At 38.9% G+C, this 23619-nt stretch overlaps 1 long non-coding RNA gene across 2 annotated transcripts; it reads left to right on the top strand.

Annotated features, from left to right (window-relative positions):
- Positions 1-9177: 9177 nt before the first annotated feature.
- Positions 9178-10302, top strand: LOC133519968 (uncharacterized). Of its 2 annotated transcripts, XR_009799689.1 has the most exons (3): positions 9178-9660; positions 9737-9853; positions 10042-10302. It is a non-coding gene; the product is annotated as an uncharacterized LOC133519968 (long non-coding RNA). The 2 variants fall into 2 exon arrangements; XR_009799688.1 differs by having other exon boundaries at positions 9178-9853.
- The last annotated feature ends 13317 nt before the right edge of the window (positions 10303-23619 follow it).

Raw genomic sequence — 23619 nt, 5'->3', positions numbered from 1 at the left:
GTATAATCACAGATATTTGGTCCTGACTCCTGAGTTATGGAAGTATTCTATGTATTTAAGTGATGGTATTAAATTTATCTATATCTGTCTATTACATGTGTGTGTTGTGGTGTAGTAGCCTTACACAAGCTTATTTGTTTATTTGTTTATTAGGATCACCAACAGAAGATACAATTCACATACTATAATTTACATACTAAAAGAACACATTTATAATAGGGTTGTTTCCATCTACAAATCTTAGGGCAGAATTGTATCCCAATAAATTCTTTTGGATTATAAGAACATATTAAACTACTTTTAGGGGACCTGTAATGACCATATTTTTGTATATATTGAATTTAAAATATCTTTTGGCACACGTCACGTGACCAAACTCGAAACGTCATTGAAGATTCTGATGACGTCACAACTCTCGGATTGACACTGTTGACAGTTTGGCGATAAACAACAAATGACAAATGTCAGTTGACAGTTCGTATCTTCTACGTGTGTATGTAGTTATGTGTCAAACCGTAAACTGTGACGTTACACAATTTTCAAAGAGCGTTTTGGGCGCGAAAGCATCTGTCAAAATATATTTTGTTAATTTAACATATTTAAAGCCGTTTTTAGTATAAAAGTTGAATTTTAGGGCAACTATTAGTTAATATAGAACGTAATATAAGCGTTTTAAAAAAATTGGAAACAACCCTATTGATCCCCCACTTAAAGGTAGTCACAGCATGCACAGCAAGCTTTATAGAATTACTGTGGGATTAGGTGAGTTTGTGTAAGATTACTTACTTACTGCTGTGGCGCAGCGACCCGAAGTGGATCTTGTGTAAGATTGTCACAATTTATTTTTTTACCTTTATTTCTGACGTTTCCACGCAGGTTTTACTGGTAGTGGTCGAGAGTAACCGGGATAACGGGGTTGTTTCCAAATTTTTGGAATGTTCGTAATACGTTCTATAGTAAACAAACGTGGCCCTAAAATTCAACTTTTACCTTAAAAACGGCTTTAAATATGTTAAATTAACAAAATATATTTTGACACATGCTTTCGCGCCCAAAACGCTCTTTGAAAATTATGCGGCGTCACAGTTTACGGTTTGACACATAACTATGTACATATACACGTAACACCAAGGCCCCCCGTTGTCTGTTCTCAGTACAAAATTTGATACTCAAGCCGTAGCCATTCAGGTGGAGTGTATGCGTCCGTGTGGGTTTTTAGCCAACTAATAAAATATGTTTTCTGCAATAATTGAGTTATTTTAATATATCATAAAGTATTTATTATCCATTAGCATTTCCATGATGTTAATTTTTTGTGAATATATCGAAGCTTCAATTAATTGCCCACCACCAAAATGGCTATGGCTTGAAAACCGAAAATCGCATATTACGGGGATATTTCTCTTTTACTCTTACTAAGACATAATTAGAGTGACAGAGAAAAATGCCCGCAATTGACGAACTTCGATTTTCGCGGTTATAGCCTAGAGTCAAATCGAGAGTTCGTTATCGTCAGTCATCAGAATCTTCAATGTCGTTTTGACTTGGGTCACGTGACGTGTGTTAATAGTATTTTATGCAACAGTTGTATAAGAAGGGTCAAAAAAGGTGAGTGGCGTGAGTTACATGGCGTATCGTATAATTAACTAGGAGTATTGTAAAGGAATACGCCACGAGCAGTTTTTTCTCGATTTTGGCCACTGTAGCCTACGGAGACTAACAAGCAACGCTAAGCGGTCTTCGTAGTCTATGGGTGTTGCTATATTGCGGGTGTCACATGCGTGTTTCTGACTTATGAAGTGATTGTTTTTACTATGCAACAAAATGAATATTTTGTAAGTTGGCAGCAATGCACTTAGTTTAAACTGTATTCGTTTTGATTTTGTTAGGTTGGTAGCCATTAATCGCAGTAACGTTATAGCGATTAAAAGCACAAGAGCTGTTATGAGGAATAGACAATATAGACTTTTCTTGAAACCTTTTATGTATGTTCTTATATTTGTGTTAATGAATGCATAAATGACAGATAACAGTAGAGGAGTAGGAAAAAGATATTTTAAATTCAATATTTACTAAAATATGCTCATAAGAGGTCCACTGAAGGTAGCTTAACATGTTCTTATAATCCATAAGAATTTATTGGGATACAATTCTGCCCGATTTGTAGATGGAAACAACGCTATTGATATCCCAACAAATTGTCAAAACAGAGGTCATCCCGACGAAAAGTCTATGAAAAAGTTTGGGGCGGCATCACAATTTTAAACCACCAACAATCACTATATCCGCTCACATATCCGAATACTTGTTTTGATACTCGTATAAACTTCATCTCTCTATTCATCATATTTGCTCGGTATATTATTCTAAATCATTATCATAACTAATGCTTGAGTATGTTTGATTATCTTCCGTAAGTATTTTGTTGAGTCACTTGACGAATTCTACATGATTCTAGTAAACTCATCCGTCCGATTAACTCTCAAGTTCTAGTTTTTCTCTACATTACATTATGTTGGTAAAAAACGATTTAAATAGTTGTTATATGTACTTCGTTATATTTAGACTAGGTACTGAGCCCAGAAATATGCCAAAAAATTTGCTTTTAAAAGTTCTACGAATTAAATTTCTAGAAAATTCTATATCTACGTCATATTTTCAGTAGAGAAATTTCCGGGTTTTTTTTCGTGAAGTTTTTACATATTAATATACCTATAAAACGAAGTCGAGTTTGTCAAAACACTTATAAGTCGAGAACTACTAGACCGATTTTCATGGTTTTTGATTTGTTGGATTTGATGATGATGAAATAGGATGAGATGAGATCAGTTGAGTTGTCTTGAGTTAAGACAAGTTACATTATTCGTGACAATCATAAACATGTGCGAAACTGCGTAAACTACCCAAATTACTACTTGTTATTCTACGCAGACGAAGTTGCAGGCAAAATATAAAACAATTTTCATGATTTTTGATTTGTTGGGTTTGTCACCGCTCCGAATAGCATAATAACTATTAAAAACATTAGAAAAATTTACGAATAAAATATATGAAAAAAACATCACAAAGCCGAGCCGAGCCGGGCCAAACCAAGGCGAGCCGTGCGAGATGAGTTGACTATCTAAATTACTAATTTCACGAAGCCGCGGGCAAAATTTAGCAGACTAATGAAATGAATAAACATGTACATATTACATGTACATACGACATCAACGTGCGCTCGAATAGATGCTAGAACTTTATATCTTTTTTCAGAGGCAAATAATTGGGATATAGGTATTTTCTCCTATAGTTCGTTTCTCGCAAAAATAAGCTTGTGGTTCCAAACCGGGCACATCTTGCGGTAAAATTTGAAGTCAATTATAAATAACTAGGCTACATTAGACAATTCCATTAATATTAACAATTAAGAGGCTGTTATCGATTTTAGTCGCAAAAATGTCAAATTGATAGATTTAGTCGATGAAATTGTACACCTTTAGTTAAGTATTAGAAATATCAAGTACTGGTTTCTATTAGAACGGCTTGTTATCTTTCATTTTAATAAATCATTTTTTGAAAACAAAGTCACTAAAATCGTTTTTTTTTTCTGATGGAAGTTTAGGTAAACGCGCGTAAAGCACTGATTTTAAAGCTCATATTTGTAAATTTCGTAAAGTTTGGACTGCTAAAAAAGCGGCCAAGTGCGAGTCGGACTCGCCCATGAAGGGTTCCGTACCATTTATGAAGTATTAAAAAAACTACTTACTAGATCTCGTTCAAACCAATTTTCGGTGGAAGTTTGCATGGTAATGTATATCACATATTTTTTTTAGATTTTTCATTCTGTTATTTTAGAAGTTACAGGGGCCCCCCCCTTTTTTATTTTTTCACACACATTTTTTCACTTTGGAAGTGCCTCTCGCGCAAACTATTCAGTTTAGAAAAAAATTATATTAGAAACCTCAATATCATTTTTAAAGACCTATCCATAGATACCCCACACGTATGGGTTTATGAAAAAAGATTTTTTGAGTTTCAGTTCTAAGTATGGGGAACCCCCAAAATTTATTGTTTTTTTCTATTTTTGTGTAAACATCTTAATGCGGTTCATAGAATACATCTACTTACCAAGTTTGAACAGTATAGCTCTTATAGTTTCGGAAAAAAGTGGCTGTGATATAATCGGACAGACAGACGGACATGACGAATCTATAAGGGTTCCGTTTTTTGTCATTTGGCTACGGAACCCTAAAAAGTAAGGTTGTATTACACATATCCTGTACTTCAGCCTTTTATAAACTACATTTTTATTATTATAAATTTGAAGTAGTGTAAATGAAATTTAGACGAAATCAATTTTCTCCAGAAATTACTTCAAAACAAGTGACAATTTCTCTGAAAATCGACTTGATTTCTACGTAATTTTGATACTTAAACAATCTACAATATTTGCTGAAACTGTTTCTATACATCATTTTGTATAATTCACCACCATATTTTTTAATGATTTTTTTAAAACTGTTTCTTCTCGTCACATATTACCGGGACGCACGCCTGCGATCTCGTTATTGAAAGGCAAGATGAGAAGACGTGCTAATAGAAACCGATACTTGTTATTTAGATATTACGTAACAAAAGGTGTACAATTTCAACGACTCTATCAATTTTACATTTTTGCTCTAAAATCGTTACCGGACTCTTAAAGAGCCTGATAAAAATTGCGTAACTTATGTGGAGTTCTTTCTAACGACCCGATTCAAACTTTAAGATACTTACGTCAAAAATTTCCTAGAGATACGATATGGATTAGATATGTCAGTGTCAAGTGACGTTTCTCCAAACAAAAACGCCACTTTTGACACTGACATATCACATCGTACCACATCGTATTTTTAGGAAATTTTTGACGTATCCTAAAGTTCGAGTTAAGGTACATATACTCTGTTTTAGTCATTCTAAATATACATAATATATTTCTACTTAATATGATCAATGCGTTAGTAACTCTGTCTGTCTGTCTGTTACCTCTTTACGCTTAAACCGCTGAACCAATTTAGTTGAGGCCCGGAGAAGGACTAGGATAGGTTTTATCAATTATTATTATTTTTCCATACAGACGTAGACGCGGGCAGAAGCTAATATATTTATACAATACATAGGTTTTTCTACAGATATTTCAATGGTTGTTCCATTATCTAAGGTAAATTAATGTTGTAATTTGAATAATAATAGTATACCTAATATACCTTGTTTTTTTATAATGTGTATATATGTAACTTATTATGTATTTTTGTATTTTATCTTTATAATCATATTATAAAATGCCTAACCTAAGACCCAAGATAAATAAAGATATACCTAATAACATATTCTAGCATATTCTTGTCCATAAATAACGTTATACTATAATATTATTAATACCTATTACAAATATTGCTACAAAACATTATCTTCCAAAAGACTAGCAGGATATAAAATAAGGAAATATGGATTCCTCCTCTGGTGAAAAAGATAATATATAAGCAAATAATATTACTTATGTCTTGTGTTTTTACTATGTACAATGCTATGGAATCGTATTCTAGTACCTATTATTAATAAATTTAGTCATGAGTCAATGTTTACTTACAAACAGATACCAATATACTTATAAGTATTATTCTTAATGTCAGTATATATAAAGTCTACTTTAATCATTGCATCATACGAGAGGAACATATTAATCATGAGGATCTACATCAATGATTATTTTAATTTAATAAATAACTAATTGACGTTTGTGGTTTTGAGCTTAAGAGGATACACTACGGCCACTTAACGTAGTCCTGATTTTCCTGTCTGAATATTGACATAATAGAAAATGTTTTAACATATTTTGATGTTTTAACATATCAAACGTAGGGGACATTTGCCTTTTTTCGATTATTTTAATTGTGTAAAAATTAGGAGCAAACAACAGATTTCATACGAATTTTAAAATGCTCCTAACTCTTATAGTACCTAATGAAAGATTCGAAAAAAATCAATCATAGGGGCATAGCTGTGGTCGATATACAGCAGTTTCAGATCGCACCCCATCGCTGTGGGGTGGTCTAGTCACCGTTATTTTGTGGACGGTTGAGTGTCAGCGATATTTTAGCTGACACACGTGACTAATTTTAGGCTCTCTCAGAGCAAGTGAATAGTACTCCACTAACAGTAAGATTGCTGGTTCTACTTACGGCATGCGACATTCAATCAGAAGGTTGTGAGTTCAAACCCCAGCTTGTACCAATGATTTTTATAGAGAAGTTTATTCGTTAGGCCCTTACTCACTCTCCACGTTTCGCAGCTAAAAAGCAACACATATTTCTTAATGGATTCAAAGAGGGAAAGTTTAACACGTCGTGTAAGCACATTGGACTCCCAAACAGCCTTTCACTGAGCGAACACAGCCTTCGCCTTCTTTATCCTGTTGTTAATATCGTCATCCTATCCACCTTTGCAGGATAGTACGCTCCCTAGGTAAACTTTGACACCAAGTTTAGGGTCTTGCGTGACGTTTAAAATAACACTTGCACTGCGTGTGCTATCAAAATCGTTACAGACTTCTCTTGGTCTGACTTTATCAAGTCTTTATTAGGGTTCCGTAGTCAACTAGGAACCCTTATAGTTTCGCCATGTCCGTCTGTCTGCCTGTCTGTCTGTCCGAGGCTTTGCTCCGTGGTCGTTAGTGCTAGAAAGCTGAAATTCGGCATGGATATATATACAATAAAGCCAACAAAGTCGTACAATAAAATCTAAAAATTTAATTTTTTTGAGGGTACCTCCCCTACACGTAAAGTGGGGGTGATTTTTTTTTGCTTCAACCCTACAGTGTGGGTATCGTTGGAAAGGTCTTTCAAAACTAATAGGGGTCTTCAAACATTTTTGATAAAGTGAATATATTCGGAGATAATCGCTCCGAAAAAAAAAATGTGTCCACCTCCCTCTAACTTTTGAACCATAGGTCCAAAAAATATAAAAAAAAATCTTGGAAGTAGAGCTTAAAAAAGACATTTAATGAAAACTATAGCGGACATGATCAGTTCAGCTGTTTTTGAGTTATCGCAAAAAGTTTCCCCTTCATAGTAAAAAGACTTACTTTAATTAGGTACTGATTATGCAAATTTGCCTATTTGTTTAACTCGCGTGAAAGGTACCGTTTCATCCCTTGGTTAACAATTTACTATACTTTAAGCTCCAGTTTAGCTTATTGTGACGGAAGAGTAACTACGGAACCCTACACTGAGCGTGGCCCGACATGCTCTTGGCCGGTTTTTTATTAAACAATTAGTAGGTAGGTACCACGGCACGGTATTTAAGATAAATTATTTCAAACCATGCATGAAATAAAGCACCAGATAATTATTAAAAAAAACTAAATAGGATATAAATATAAAAATGTGCCTTGAAAACCTAACTGCTTGGCAAAGAGAACAAATTGCCAAACGTGAACTATGCATCATTGAAGAGTTCCGTTCTGTTCATCATCAGCAATTCCACTTCATCAAATGTCACTTCTACAAATGTAAATACTCGATTAGTTAATGAAAATACTAATCACTATATATATGCCTTTAACATTTGAGGAGTTCCCTCGAGTCCTCATGGACCCCATCGTCAGAACGCGAACTTGACAAAAATTTGTCTTGAAAATTTTATTTTCTAACAAACACAGCGAAGAGGACTAATTGCCAAACGTGTACTATGCGTCGTTGGAGAGTACTATTCTGATCATCATCAGCAGTTCCACTTCATCAATTGTCACTTTTTTTAATGTATATGCTTGATTTGTCAAAGAAAATACAAAAAACACTATATGTATGCCTTTCATATTTGAAGAGTTCCCACGATTCCTCATGGACCCCATCGTCAGAACTCGAACCTGACAAAAAATTGTTTTGAAAATTTAATTTACTTAACAAACACAGCGAGGAGGAGAAATCGCCAAACGTGTACTATGCGTCGTTGAAGAGTTCCATTCTGATCATCATCAGCAGTTCCACTTCATCAAATGTCACTTTTTTGAATGTAAATGTTTGATTTGTTACTGAAAATACAAAAATCACTATATGTATGCCTTTCACATTTGAAGAGTTCCCTCGATTCCTCATGGATCCCATCATCAAAACTGAGTTTTGACCAAAACGGGACCAATCTGTATACATATACATTCAAACAAAAAAATAATTTTCAAAATCGGTTCAGAAATGACGGAGTTATGGAGTAACAAACATTAAAAAAAAAAAAAAAAAAAAACACAACCGAATTGATAACCTCCTCTTTTGAAATCTTGAAGTCGGTTAAAAATAGATTTTCGCGGTTATACCTCTGCTAACATAACATGGGAGCATTTAACAACTTTACTTCACGTTTTAGGTATTTGTAAGGTATCTCCCTAGACACCGTTACAAGTAATATTTTGGGGTAAAAAAAAACCTAAAGGAATAATATAAAATGTAAACTACAATAGTCAGTAACTAAGCTTTTATTGAAATCACTGAGGTTGGAAGAACCCGGCAACAATACTGCAAGAAGTTGCAGTTGAGGTAATCCTATATTTATATATATATAAGGTTTCTTAATAGTAAGACAAGTTTCTTAATAATAACCGGCTAGCATAGATTGCACAGACTCTACAGTACTTATTAATTCTTTTTTAAACTAAAGCTTCAGGGAACAAATCGGGGTTAACGAACTCTTTTATTTAGATTTTGGTAGAAACAGCGATCCGAGGAACTAAATTTAGAAAATACAGGAGATGTATATGGGCGCCAGGGCCAGTCGATCTGGTCCAAATGTCATATAGTTAATAAAGGATGGGTCTAACCTCCAACATCGGGAATTGTACCCCAGCCGCCACGTTCTGTGTAGGCCTGGACGGATGGTTACAAAAGGTCAGCGACAGCTCACTACCGCTGGTATTATTTGGGGTTACCGGTGCATGAGGCAGGTGGTCGGAGACCGCGCGAGTTAAAACTACCTATACTAATGTGGTACCGCGGTATACGCGCAGAGGTGTCTACGTGGGAGCAATTGAAGACCGCCATGATTGATGAATTTTTGCCATTCGATTATGATGGTTGTTTTCCCTTCTGCCTTACATTGTGTAACTGTTCATTTGGGAGCTGTTGAAACCTGCGGTTTGTTTTGCGAGCTGGGGACCAGCTCAAAATTTTCTTCGGGAAGGGGAGCACTGTAACAACAAAATGTAATTTTTCTTCTTCATTATTAAAAAAGTAAGGCTCGCGTTAGTTCCGAACTCCTACAGCCATCTAGCTAAGGATTAGCGTACTAGCTAACGCGCGATCGAACACTATGGGTCGGAATTGCCAGCTTCAAATCCGGAAGAAACATTGCGCTTCCCCGCATTCCTGTGTTTTTTTCATAGAACCTATTTAATTATAGTGGTTTTTCTTTAACATTATGTTATTTCTGCGCAGTTGTTTAGTTCTTTTTAAATAAAACCGAAGGAACCATAAACGATCGTTTTGTCTGTGGAGTCATGTAGTGTTTGCACGAGCCTAATTCGGACTTGGCAACCCCGTCGGCCTATCTGTCACTCAAGATGTCGGAAAGGAAGGGAGATCTTCTTTTTGTTCGTTTCGAGCCGGGATCGGCTATACCCTTTGAGATCGGGCTCCATCGCCCATTTGAGTAAGTGTTATAGTGGTTGCGTTGTTTATTTTGTAAGAATAAAGTGCCTTTTTTAATGTAGGTTGCGTATTTTCAGCCCCGGCATAACATGCTAACCTTAAATTTGTTGCTGCGTTGAAGAGCGATACATCGCGTGCCCCGGGTGTTGACATAAGCTGCATAATTTCCATGCAAGCCTTTTATCCACCAACGGGTAAGTTTTGCATTTTTTTAAACCTTTAGGTAAGGTTTCGTGTAAATCGAAATTCGTGTCGGGCATTGTTGAATCGTGTTAGTGTTCCAAACTTGAAATCAAGGCGATCTCCGCCCTACAGTATTAATTGGGATTCAATCCCAGCCGTAATCAGGTGACTTGCCCTAACGAGTATACAATAATTTCAGGGTTCACGGCGGGGCGCTAACTACCTGGCTAACTCGCGCGGTCTCCGACCACCTGCCTCATGCACCGGTAACCCCAAATAATACCAGCGGTAGTGAGCTGTCGCTGACCTTTTGTAACCATCCGTCCAGGCCTACACAGAACGTGGCGGCTGGGGTACAATTCCCGATGTTGGAGGTTAGACCCATCCTTTATTAACTATATGACATTTGGACCAGATCGACTGGCCCTGGCGCCCATATACATCTCCTGTATTTTCTAAATTTAGTTCCTCGGATCGCTGTTTCTACCAAAATCTAAATAAAAGAGTTCGTTAACCCCGATTTGTTCCCTGAAGCTTTAGTTTAAAAAAGAATTAATAAGTACTGTAGAGTCTGTGCAATCTATGCTAGCCGGTTATTATTAAGAAACTTGTAACAGTGTTACAAGTAATATTTTGGGGTAAAAAAAAACCTAAAGGAATAATATAAAATGTAAACTACAATAGTCAGTAACTAAGCTTTTATTGAAATCACTGAGGTTGGAAGAACCCGGCAACAATACTGCAAGAAGTTGCAGTTGAGGTAATCCTATATTTATATATATATAAGGTTTCTTAATAGTAAGACAAGTTTCTTAATAATAACCGGCTAGCATAGATTGCACAGACTCTACAGTACTTATTAATTCTTTTTTAAACTAAAGCTTCAGGGAACAAATCGGGGTTAACGAACTCTTTTATTTAGATTTTGGTAGAAACAGCGATCCGAGGAACTAAATTTAGAAAATACAGGAGATGTATATGGGCGCCAGGGCCAGTCGATCTGGTCCAAATGTCATATAGTTAATAAAGGATGGGTCTAACCTCCAACATCGGGAATTGTACCCCAGCCGCCACGTTCTGTGTAGGCCTGGACGGATGGTTACAAAAGGTCAGCGACAGCTCACTACCGCTGGTATTATTTGGGGTTACCGGTGCATGAGGCAGGTGGTCGGAGACCGCGCGAGTTAGCCAGGTAGTTAGCGCCCCGCCGTGAACCCTGAAATTATTGTATACTCGTTAGGGCAAGTCACCTGATTACGGCTGGGATTGAATCCCAATTAATACTGTAGGGCGGAGATCGCCTTGATTTCAAGTTTGGAACACTAACACGATTCAACAATGCCCGACACGAATTTCGATTTACACGAAACCTTACCTAAAGGTTTAAAAAAAATGCAAAACTTACCCGTTGGTGGATAAAAGGCTTGCATGGAAATTATGCAGCTTATGTCAACACCCGGGGCACGCGATGTATCGCTCTTCAACGCAGCAACAAATTTAAGGTTAGCATGTTATGCCGGGGCTGAAAATACGCAACCTACATTAAAAAAGGCACTTTATTCTTACAAAATAAACAACGCAACCACTATAACACTTACTCAAATGGGCGATGGAGCCCGATCTCAAAGGGTATAGCCGATCCCGGCTCGAATCGAACAAAAAGAAGATCTCCCTTCCTTTCCGACATCTTGAGTGACAGATAGGCCGACGGGGTTGCCAAGTCCGAATTAGGCTCGTGCAAACACTATATGACTCCACAGACAAAACGATCGTTTATGGTTCCTTCGGTTTTATTTAAAAAGAACTAAACAACTGCGCAGAAATAACATAATGTTAAAGAAAAACCACTATAATTAAATAGGTTCTATGAAAAAAACACAGGAATGCGGGGAAGCGCAATGTTTCTTCCGGATTTGAAGCTGGCAATTCCGACCCATAGTGTTCGATCGCGCGTTAGCTAGTACGCTAATCCTTAGCTAGATGGCTGTAGGAGTTCGGAACTAACGCGAGCCTTACTTTTTTAATAATGAAGAAGAAAAATTACATTTTGTTGTTACAGTGCTCCCCTTCCCGAAGAAAATTTTGAGTCCGGCAAAATTTTGAGCTGGTCCCCAGCTCGCAAAACAAACCGCAGGTTTCAACAGCTCCCAAATGAACAGTTACACAATGTAAGGCAGAAGGGAAAACAACCATCATAATCGAACCCACGCACTAAACTATAAAATGATAAACACAGTTGGCTGTAAACCAGTTATCAAATACAAACTATAACAATTACTCCTACTCTCCCTTAAGAGGGAGCTTAACCTAAGTAAAACTTAACGCAGGTAGGAGAAGCTCGAAGCTTCCTTCCTAATGCGTCGCATCGCTATATATCTTGGCGGCGCAGTGAGCGACCTGAGTTGCGGGCTGCGCGTCCAGGGTATACGACGGAATATGGCATATAGCCAGTTAGGTTAAATGAATAACCTACGGTAATAACTGTGAGGTAACAGTCTATCACCAGGGAAAATAATTAATAGTAGTGTCCGATAGTTCGGCTTAGGAGCCACAGAACTACCGGTTGACACTCTTCACAGGAATGCTGTCCCTGCAGAGCGAAATCAGGGACTTCGCCCTGCACTGCCAACACACGCTGTGGATAGACAGCTTATAGCCAGTTAAATTGATCACGGAACAAACTTTTTAAGATTCCGGGCATGCCAGGACCCCAAATTTTTACCCGTATAAAAATCTTCTAACTCGTATACTAAATTCGAGAGTTTACGAATTACTCGGCACTTCGCATACTTAGGAGCAAGCTTAGCCATAAAGAATTTACCAGCGTCACTCAAAGGAAAAGTTCTTTTCATAACAACCTCACCCTCACTAAATTCAACCGACTGACGACCCCTATTATAATAACGCGCCCCTCTATCATGAGCTTTAATTAACAATAACTTAACCCGATCGAAAACTTCTCTCAAGCCGCCTAAAGATTCCGCGTACCGGTCTGGAGAGTCAATTGATAGGTTTAACTTCGAAGTTTGGCAATCTCCATAGACTTTACCGCAAGCAACAGCCTCCCTACCATGAACCAGAAAGAAGGGGGGATAACGAACTGTTTCACTAGTGGTGGAATTCATGGCAAACTGAACCTTCGGCAAAGCTACATCCCAAGCTCGATGATCATTCTGGACCATGATAGAGACGGACGTCATCAGGGTTTTATGGTAGCGTTCTACGGCGTTAACCTGAGGGCAATAACGCGGGGTGTAGTGAATTTGGGGAATAAAATATTTCTGAAACAAAGCTTTAAGCTCGCTGCCAGTGAATTGCGTAGCATTATCCGCAATCACTGTGCGCGGCACGCCGTGCTTGAGAAACACCTCATCCTCTAGACGCTGGGCAATAGTCTTCCCTACCGCACGCCTAAGAGGGAAAAACATCACGTATTTCGAAAAGCAACATAATACCGACAGAATGTAAGTATAGCCTGCCCGGGAACGAGGTAGTGGACCCACTAAATCGATACTAAGTGTGTCGAATGGACGCGAACAGTTCTTAGGATGTCCCATGGTGCCTATAGGAGGCTGTTGTGAGTTTTTATACGTAGCACAAACCTCGCACCCTCGAATGAATTTAGCTACATCCTGGTACATTGAAGGCCAATAATAGAGTAGCGTTAATCGCTTGTATGTTTTAAAAACTCCCAAATGGGAAAGCTCCTCGTTGTGACATGTTCTAATTAAATCTTGACGTTGACTCGATGGTACGACCACCTTCCAGTCGAACTCCCCCCGAAAGATTAAATTTACTTTTACAGTAACGCATAAGTTTATTGTTTTGAATCGCGTAATTCGGACAAGAGCCTGGGAAAACCTGACATCGCTTAAAGATCCTATTATACCACTCACACGTATGAATTTCCATCACGGGTACACTACGGGATAAAGCGTCTGGTACTACATGTTCTTTACCTTTACGATGTATGATTTCAAAGTCATAAGGAGATAACCTACAACCCCAACGTGCTAATCTGCCCGTCGGATTAGTTAAATTAAAGAACCACTTTAAACTGGAATGATCGGTAATCACCTTAAACCGGGGTCCGCCTTCCAGATATGGCCGAAAATGCTCTATGCTGAAAACGACGGCTAGTGCCTCGCGCTCGGTTGCGGAATAATTACGTTCGGCGCGGTTTAACGAGCGGCTCGCGTAAGCTATTGGATGCTCCAGCCCGTCCGACATTAGTTGGGTCAAGGTTCCGGCCACGCCGTACCCAGACGCATCACAATGTAGAAGGAAAGGCTTCGAAAAATCCGGGCACGATAATATCGGTGCCGTAACTAAGGCCGACTTGAGTTTTTGAAAGGAATATTGAGCTTCCTTCGTCCACGCGAAAGGAGGCGCATTCTTCCGAGTACTTGTTAAAGCATTTAAGGGGGCCGCGAGGTCACTGAAATTTTTAATGAATCTACGATAATAGGACGCGGTACTTACAAACATTTTCACTTCTTTACGGTTGGTAGGAACCGGGTAATCTATGATAGCTTGGATTTTGGAAGGATCGGTATGTAGTCCACGCTCGTCCACTACATAGCCGAGGTATTTAAGTTCCTTCCGGAAGAACTGGGACTTACCAAAATTAATAGTTAAGTTAGCGGCTGACAAACGGTCCAATACACGAGTTAATAACGAAATATGTTCCTCAAACGTCTGACTAACAATGATGATGTCATCCAAGTACACAAAAAGCCTATCATTAAATTCGGGTCCAAACAACTTATCCATTAGACGCTGTTGGGTACCAGGTGCTCCAGTCAACCCGAAACACATAACCTTAAATTGAAACAAGCCGCGTTTAGGCACCGTGAAGGCCGTTCGTTCGCGCGAGGCCTCATCTAAAGGAATCTGCCAAAACGCGCTCTTTAAGTCAATTGAGGACAGAAACTTCGCGTCCCTCAACTGATCCAGAATACGTGATATATACGGTAACGGATACGCATCGCGTTTACTTACAGAATTTAACTTGCGACTATCCAAGCAAAAGCGTAACTCCCCATTAGACTTAGCTGTAAAAAGGGTAGGATTATTCCAAGCACTAGTACTAGGTTCAACTACGTCCTGCTCTAGCATCTCATCCAATTGACGGTTAAGCTCTACCAGACGATGTGGCGAGATTGGATAATAACGTTGTTTAATTGGAGGACTATCACCGGTATCTATGGTATGGGTGAGTAAGTGCGTACGCCCCAAACCTTTCCTCTCAAACGAAATACCCTCGAAACTACGAATAATCCCGTCCGCGATAGCACGTTGATCATGGGTCAACTCCTGAAAGGAGCAAAGGTGTTTTTCGGGTACGACCTCATCTACGGTAGGGTCCGAAGTTTGGTTCCCATACCGGCGAAACAATTCCGGTGCGATGTTAAACGCCTTAAAGAAGTTAACACCGAAAATCATGCGCGCACCGACGTCCGGTATCACATAAAATTTAATTTCGCGTGTTAAATTTTTAGCTTTAACAATCAAGTACATACACCCGATTATTCTTGAACGAGTTTTATTCGCAGCTATAATATGGGTATTATCCGTGGCAGAAACCAACTGAGCTCCCAATGACAAAAAGTCCTTATGCGAATTCGAACCTATGATACTGATCCCTGCCCCCGTATCCAGGAGGCCACGAAAAGAACGACCTAAAATTCCTACCGACATGTGCGGTCGCTCGTCTTTATTTATAATATACCGACTCCGAACCACCGAAACGGGAAGAGACATCAAAGTACTTACTATAAGGGGGTAATCAGGACAGTCTGGATTAACCCCAAGATTATCTTCACCAAAATCGACAAGATTACATGAGTTCCCACGCTCCCAATCGTAGGGACTCGATATACGGCGGTCCGGAACAATTAGTTTTTTGAAACCCCAGGCATCGTGCCTGTATCTGGCGAGGTAGAAGTAGATTCCCGAGGGAAACAATTGGGACAATCCGGGTAAGACACCCCCGCCCTACCACATTTGAAACAAACTACACGTTTAGACTTACACTCCCTTAGACTGTGCGTATCTACACGACAACGAACACAGAACGGCTTCTCCAGAGGATTAGCTGCCTCAACTTTAGGACGCGAAGAGGTTTTACAACTCAAGTCTGCGGCCAAGGTAGACGACGAGGGTCTGGGAGGCTCCACAAAAGCATTGGCCCGCTGCCAGCTGTCCTCCAGCACGCGACACACCCTCTTCAAATCCTTTAAGGTAGTAACCGACTGGATGGCCAAAGGTACCGTATACTCCGGACGAACATTAATCGAAACTATGTCAAATTTCTCCTGATCCGACAATTCACTATTCAAACGGCTAAAATAGTTCTGCATAATGCTAATGTATGTAGAAATGTTCTCATTAGAACCCTGAGTACGATTCCTAATTTCTTTAAGTAAGCGCCTGTCATAATCGAATGGCAAAAATTCATCAATCATGGCGGTCTTCAATTGCTCCCACGTAGACACCTCTGCGCGTATACCGCGGTACCACATTAGTGCGTCGCCATCAAATAATTCTACCGCTGAAGCGAAAAGCCTAACTTCCGTAATACGACGCGAAGCTGCTAACTCCTCGACCCGCTGTAAAAAAGCCTTCACACACGTCCGACCATTAAATTTAAGATTTAAAGAGCTAACGGTCTGATATTTATTAAAGCACGAAGTTGCAGAAGCCATCGATGAAGTCTCAGGTTGAACAGGGTTCACCGACCCCTCAACAGCATCATCAAAGCCAACATTGGAATGAGTCGACACAAATACTGATAACATATTATCTAATTTTGAAAGGATTCTCATAAGTCTCTCCATTAACCCTGAATGTAAGGTAACATCTGTGGACCCCTCCGGATGAATCCGAGTTAATCGATGGTACAAATGATGCCCTAAAGCCTGTACCCGGTTAAGAGATTTCAAAGTTATGGGGGTCTTGGCGGCTGTGGTTAATTTCTCCAGTTCGCCCAATTTATCCTGGATAATGGTAAGTTCCTGGGCGATCTGCCCAACAAATTCCTCAATATCATCTGACGGTAACTCTTTTGCTAGCTTCCTAATTTGTTCCCTCAAACCCTTCACATCTTCAGCGGGAGTGACATCCCTTACTGACACTTCATATTCCAACTCATCTTTGTGTAACAAATTATAATTAATAGGACGGTCCTCCATTATGAACAATGTTACAATTGTTTACTACTAAAAGGTACAGTAACCTCCCACAGAGGAAAGCAAAATTAAATAAAAATTTAAAAAAACAAGTCTTAACACTTTGGTACACGACTGTCCCTTATCATTAAAATACCTTGGTTGGTGATACTCTGTAAGCATGCAATTTAATTTTTAAATTGTAATTAAGTTACGTTGAAACTAGTTCAACACTCCTACACTTGAAACCCGGTAACCACAATAATAATTTTTATATGCTACATAGACTTAGTCTATTATAAAATAACTTAAGTAATACAGTAACTGCAAACTGTTAATTAATTATATTATTAATGTAATATCCAGAGCAACAAATTAATTAAGGATTTTAACACCCTGTGCTAAACATTACAACATAAGCAATAATAAACCCACACATGTATATAACTTAACCTATAATCATACCACATGTGGTCAACAGTATAACCTAACACAGTTATGCACTAATATTTTAAATTTAAATTTAAAAAACGTATGTAATTAATTTATGAGGATACAAGCTGCACTGTTTCTACCAAAACTCCCTTTAGCTAACACAATGTGACCAAAGAGGTTCGCTAATAATGCCCCACGTTGGGCGCCACTGTTACAAGTAATATTTTGGGGTAAAAAAAAACCTAAAGGAATAATATAAAATGTAAACTACAATAGTCAGTAACTAAGCTTTTATTGAAATCACTGAGGTTGGAAGAACCCGGCAACAATACTGCAAGAAGTTGCAGTTGAGGTAATCCTATATTTATATATATATAAGGTTTCTTAATAGTAAGACAAGTTTCTTAATAATAACCGGCTAGCATAGATTGCACAGACTCTACAGTACTTATTAATTCTTTTTTAAACTAAAGCTTCAGGGAACAAATCGGGGTTAACGAACTCTTTTATTTAGATTTTGGTAGAAACAGCGATCCGAGGAACTAAATTTAGAAAATACAGGAGATGTATATGGGCGCCAGGGCCAGTCGATCTGGTCCAAATGTCATATAGTTAATAAAGGATGGGTCTAACCTCCAACATCGGGAATTGTACCCCAGCCGCCACGTTCTGTGTAGGCCTGGACGGATGGTTACAAAAGGTCAGCGACAGCTCACTACCGCTGGTATTATTTGGGGTTACCGGTGCATGAGGCAGGTGGTCGGAGACCGCGCGAGTTAGCCAGGTAGTTAGCGCCCCGCCGTGAACCCTGAAATTATTGTATACTCGTTAGGGCAAGTCACCTGATTACGGCTGGGATTGAATCCCAATTAATACTGTAGGGCGGAGATCGCCTTGATTTCAAGTTTGGAACACTAACACGATTCAACAATGCCCGACACGAATTTCGATTTACACGAAACCTTACCTAAAGGTTTAAAAAAAATGCAAAACTTACCCGTTGGTGGATAAAAGGCTTGCATGGAAATTATGCAGCTTATGTCAACACCCGGGGCACGCGATGTATCGCTCTTCAACGCAGCAACAAATTTAAGGTTAGCATGTTATGCCGGGGCTGAAAATACGCAACCTACATTAAAAAAGGCACTTTATTCTTACAAAATAAACAACGCAACCACTATAACACTTACTCAAATGGGCGATGGAGCCCGATCTCAAAGGGTATAGCCGATCCCGGCTCGAATCGAACAAAAAGAAGATCTCCCTTCCTTTCCGACATCTTGAGTGACAGATAGGCCGACGGGGTTGCCAAGTCCGAATTAGGCTCGTGCAAACACTATATGACTCCACAGACAAAACGATCGTTTATGGTTCCTTCGGTTTTATTTAAAAAGAACTAAACAACTGCGCAGAAATAACATAATGTTAAAGAAAAACCACTATAATTAAATAGGTTCTATGAAAAAAACACAGGAATGCGGGGAAGCGCAATGTTTCTTCCGGATTTGAAGCTGGCAATTCCGACCCATAGTGTTCGATCGCGCGTTAGCTAGTACGCTAATCCTTAGCTAGATGGCTGTAGGAGTTCGGAACTAACGCGAGCCTTACTTTTTTAATAATGAAGAAGAAAAATTACATTTTGTTGTTACAATACCTGTAACTAATACTAATACTATACTTATTTTGGTTGTAGGTTTTACTAATTTCTGCAACACCCATGTGATACCTCTGCAATTCTAACTGCTCATAAACTAACTGGCCCCACTCAATACTAAGATCGTAAGCTTGTTTGTACAAATAACATCGAATTCAGTCAATTAGAAAGGCAAAAAACAACCTTTGTACGAGGAATTAAAAAATATCTCATCTCGAATAGATATGACGTCGCCACGAGCATCGTCTGACGTAGCTGGTGACCTTTGCAAATATTTAACGGACCACTGTTTGATGTTAATGAGATTATGCAATATTCGGTAAGTATGTAGTTACACATATTTCATTCGTAAACAGGACCAGTAGGATTAAAATATTTTTTTTTTTATTTGTCCCACTTTCTTCACTTTTCTTGGAGCACCTATTAAAATGTTTTTTTTTATGATAGAGGAGGCAAACGAGCAGACGGATCACCTGATGGTAAGCGATTACCGCCGCCCATGTACACCTGCAACACCAGAGTTTCGTTACCGGCCTTTAAGATGGGAGAACGCTCTTTTCTTGAAGGTTTGAAGATCGTATCGGTCCAGAAATACCGCAGGTTCATTCCACAGTTTAGCTGTGCGAGGCAAGAAGTTCCTGGAGAAACGCACAGTTGAGGACTGCCAACTATCTAAGTGGTAAGGATGGAAATGCTGTCGCGTAGGGCGATGGCGAAAAGAAGTGGCAGGGATTAATCCGAACAATTCCAAATACAAATACAAAACTTTATTAATAACGCCAAAGTTATAGGTCAAAATGTCTTAATTATAGGTACAATAGTACTTAAAACAAACATGTCAATGTCACAGAGTAATATTTAATATAGATCTCATTCACATTAATTCTCATTTCATATAAAAACACTCAACATAATATAAGTTAATACAACTTCATAGTACCTTAATAACCTATGTACAAGGTAGTTTAAAAAACTCATCGACGTCATACAAAGATAAGGTTAGTAGCCACTTTTGTAGTCTACATTTAAATATATCGGTGGAGGCTGCATTTCTGACCACTGCGGGCAGTCTGTTATAAACGGACGGGCCCATAATGTATGGAGAACGCTCTGACTTCGAAAGCTTGTGCTTAGGAGTGACAAGACGGTAACTGTATTTATTGCTACGGAGCGCATGACTCTGATTTGTACCGTGTTTTTTGAACAAGTGTAAGTTTGAGTGAGTGAATAGCGCCACCTGGTACACAAGTTCGCCTGGCAATGTCAAGACCCCTAGGTCCTCGAAGAGGTCTCTGCATGAGGTGTCGGTTGGTGCCTTAACAATGGCACGTAATGCTTTCTTTTGCATTTGAAATACACGCCGGGAATCAGCCCCTCGGGCCCACACCTCGGCACCGTATGTGAGAAGACTATGCACCGTCGCAAAATAGCAGGAGCGCACTACGTTCAGTGACGCGGTGTTGTCCAGCCTACCCAATACGAAACACGCCCGCCCTAGCTTCGAGCTTAACTCATCGATGTGCCCGTCCCAGGTGAGAGAGGAATCAACCAGGAATTCCAGTAGCTTTGTCGACTGAACCTGATGTAATACTGTGTCGCCAGCGTACACATTGAGAGACTTCTGAACTTTCCCATTCAAATCAAATGTCATGAAGCAGGTCTTGTCCCTGTTCAGTGCGAGACCATTTGACGCAAACCACTCCTCGAGCTTATGGACTACCTGGTTAACTTTAGTTTCGAGCACCGCGTCCAAGGGAGCCTCGATTACCGCAGCCACATCATCTGCGTACATGTAAATTTCGGCGCCTGTATATAATTTCCTCGGAGCACTCCCCGTTATACATGCGATAGATAATGCAGAGCGAGGCCACATTTCTACGCAGCGCCAAGGAGTCAAGCCGATCCGAAATACGCTGGCAGTCGACAATTCGAGTCGCTCTTCGTTGGATGCGGTCCAGAGGGAAAAGCTGGTACTGGGGTGCCCTGCCCATAGATGAGAACAGTATTCCATGTGACAGTTTGCACCTGCGCCTTATAAAGCTGTAGGCGGTGAGCCGATGTAAAAAAATGTTTCGATCTGTTGAGCACACCGCTAATTTGGCCTTACTCTCTAAATGGCCGCGGAACTGGACTTCATTTGAGATGTCGACGCCAAGGATTCCCATACCGGCTGTGGCAGTCAGGGGAGTGCTCTCAAAACGTGGTGATACGACAAACTCTAACTTTTTAGCAGTAAACGCGCAAACTTGTGTCTTCGTAGGGTTAAAACGGACTAAGCTAAGTCGACCCCATTCAGAGACTTCTTTTAGGGAAGTCTTTCAGACACAAGTTTCTTCCGGCTCTCGATGACGTTTTCCCGAGAGATATTGGAGGGCCGATGTAAGCGGCATCGCCTGTACTATCATGTAATTAGATGTACTTAGGTAAGAAGGATCCAACCCAATCGAGAAAGTACGTTTCAATTCCTTTAGATATTACGCGTAGATAATAGTTTTTTCACCAATATATTCCGAAATGTTCACCTTATTGTAACAAAAATAGTACGGGAAATTCTTCGTTATGGTCAAACACAAATTAAAAAAATTCAAACCATTATTGTCGTGTTTTAGCGGAGGGAAAGTATTTTTTATTTTAATTTATTGAATTAAGAAACAAACAGTCGTTTACAAACAATTTTACAAGAATATTTCTTAAATTAAGACCTGTAGTTTCCTTATTGTACCTATATAAATTGCAGTCTATAAAACAACAAACAAAAATAGGTAATAGGTAGTTAAGTTTGAAGGTATAGAGGTAGATATAGGTAGACTGTATTGTTTTTTACTTTTTTTAAACATGTATCCACTAAGAAAAACGCATACAGCCAATTAATATAGCTGCGGGCCGCGTCTACACGACCCGGTCAACATCATTTCAAGCTATAGGATAGAGTCGTGTAAGACCGACGTGTATAATCATGTGAATACTGCTTAATAAAATCAAAGACTATATAACTTTTATATTTTTTTAAGGATCTCATGCGTGCAAATACAGCTTATATTGCACAATTATATTGAATGAGCGAATATTGAATGGTACTGAATGGCAGAATAGTTGTGCCTTTAACTTTTAAAAAATAATCAAGGAGGGAAATTGATATTGACGTTTTTGATGTGAAGTTACGATTTGAATGATGGGTCATGTTTAAATTATGATTATTTTACCTGATTTCCTCGCATGTTTGGAGAGAAGCACTATATAGGCCTCGGCAGGAACAGCAATTCGTGGATTCGTCTCTTCCACGAAAATCGAAACTCATCCACGAATTGCCATTCCCCGGCCTATGCAATAATGTACTATTACTTAAAACGAAAGTGACGTCGTATAAAAATGTAACTAGACAAATATTGACATACCTAATATATTTAGTTATCCGTCTCTCTCTCCTATATTATGATACAACTATTGAAACTATTATATATGTGTTCTGTTTTTGAACTAGATACCTCAGATCTATGGCAGAAGGGGTTCAAAAAGTGTTCATATTCATATCATATTCAGCAAAATTATATCATGTAATAGCAATAGCAGCCAATATTTTTATTTTTATTTTTTTCCAATACTTAATACAAACAAACATTTTTGTTACCAGAATGTTTACAGGTTGCTAAGGTAGTCCTAGACTTGTTTAATGCGCGACTATTTTGTTTAATTTATTCAATCCAGATTGAATTAAACTACCTACTAAACCTACCCCTTTTGATTGTTGTAATTTCTTCGGTTTTTGTGCTAATTTTTTTTTTTTGTACGAATGTTGGGCCATTCGTAATTACGAGTAGCACTGCTTCCAATCTGTTCAGATCTGACAAAAGCATCCTCATGGCAGCGCAGCAACGTTAATTTGCCAATTCTTCTTTTTTCTTCTTCTCTGCTTATAGTTAGGGAGGTGGCGAGCATTTCGGTATATGATTTGCACACGTTTCACATCGAGGTAGATTGCAGTTTACGTCAGTACGAATCGATTTGGTCCAGTCAATAATGGTCCTACGTCGCTGCGTTTTCGCGTTACAGCCGATTAAAGTTGTTAAAAAAAAAAGGGGTATCAAATTATTTGCACACGTCTGCCTCTGGGGTTCATGGTCACAAATATCTTGGAAACGAAGAAAATCGAGGAGGCAGACATTCAGGGCTCTGCATTATCATGGGACGGAGTTGTAAAAGTGTTTGAAAAAAAAACTCTACTAAGTCATTTGCACACGGTTCTCATTGCCCCCATTCGATTCATTACGACTCCGTGGATACGAAAAAACATTTGGCAGACACTTTGCTCACTGATATTTAACTTTATAACGGTTTGAAATGGACGTAATCAAGGGGAAGCGGGTATTGCATGTTATTATTGTGATTCTTTATAGGTTTATTATTATTATTTTGTTTATTGTTATTCGCTGAACTCACGGTGACAATCCAACTTCTTCTAGAGCTGAAATCTACGAAATTATTTGTTTTAAATGCTAAGAGGAAACGAAATGCGCTCGAA

This window comes from Cydia pomonella, chromosome 7 (genome assembly GCF_033807575.1).
Source record: "Cydia pomonella isolate Wapato2018A chromosome 7, ilCydPomo1, whole genome shotgun sequence".
Lineage (NCBI taxonomy): Eukaryota > Metazoa > Arthropoda > Insecta > Lepidoptera > Tortricidae > Cydia > Cydia pomonella.
The sequence above is the reverse complement of the archived record's forward strand: the minus strand, read 5'-3'. Positions and strand labels throughout refer to the sequence as shown.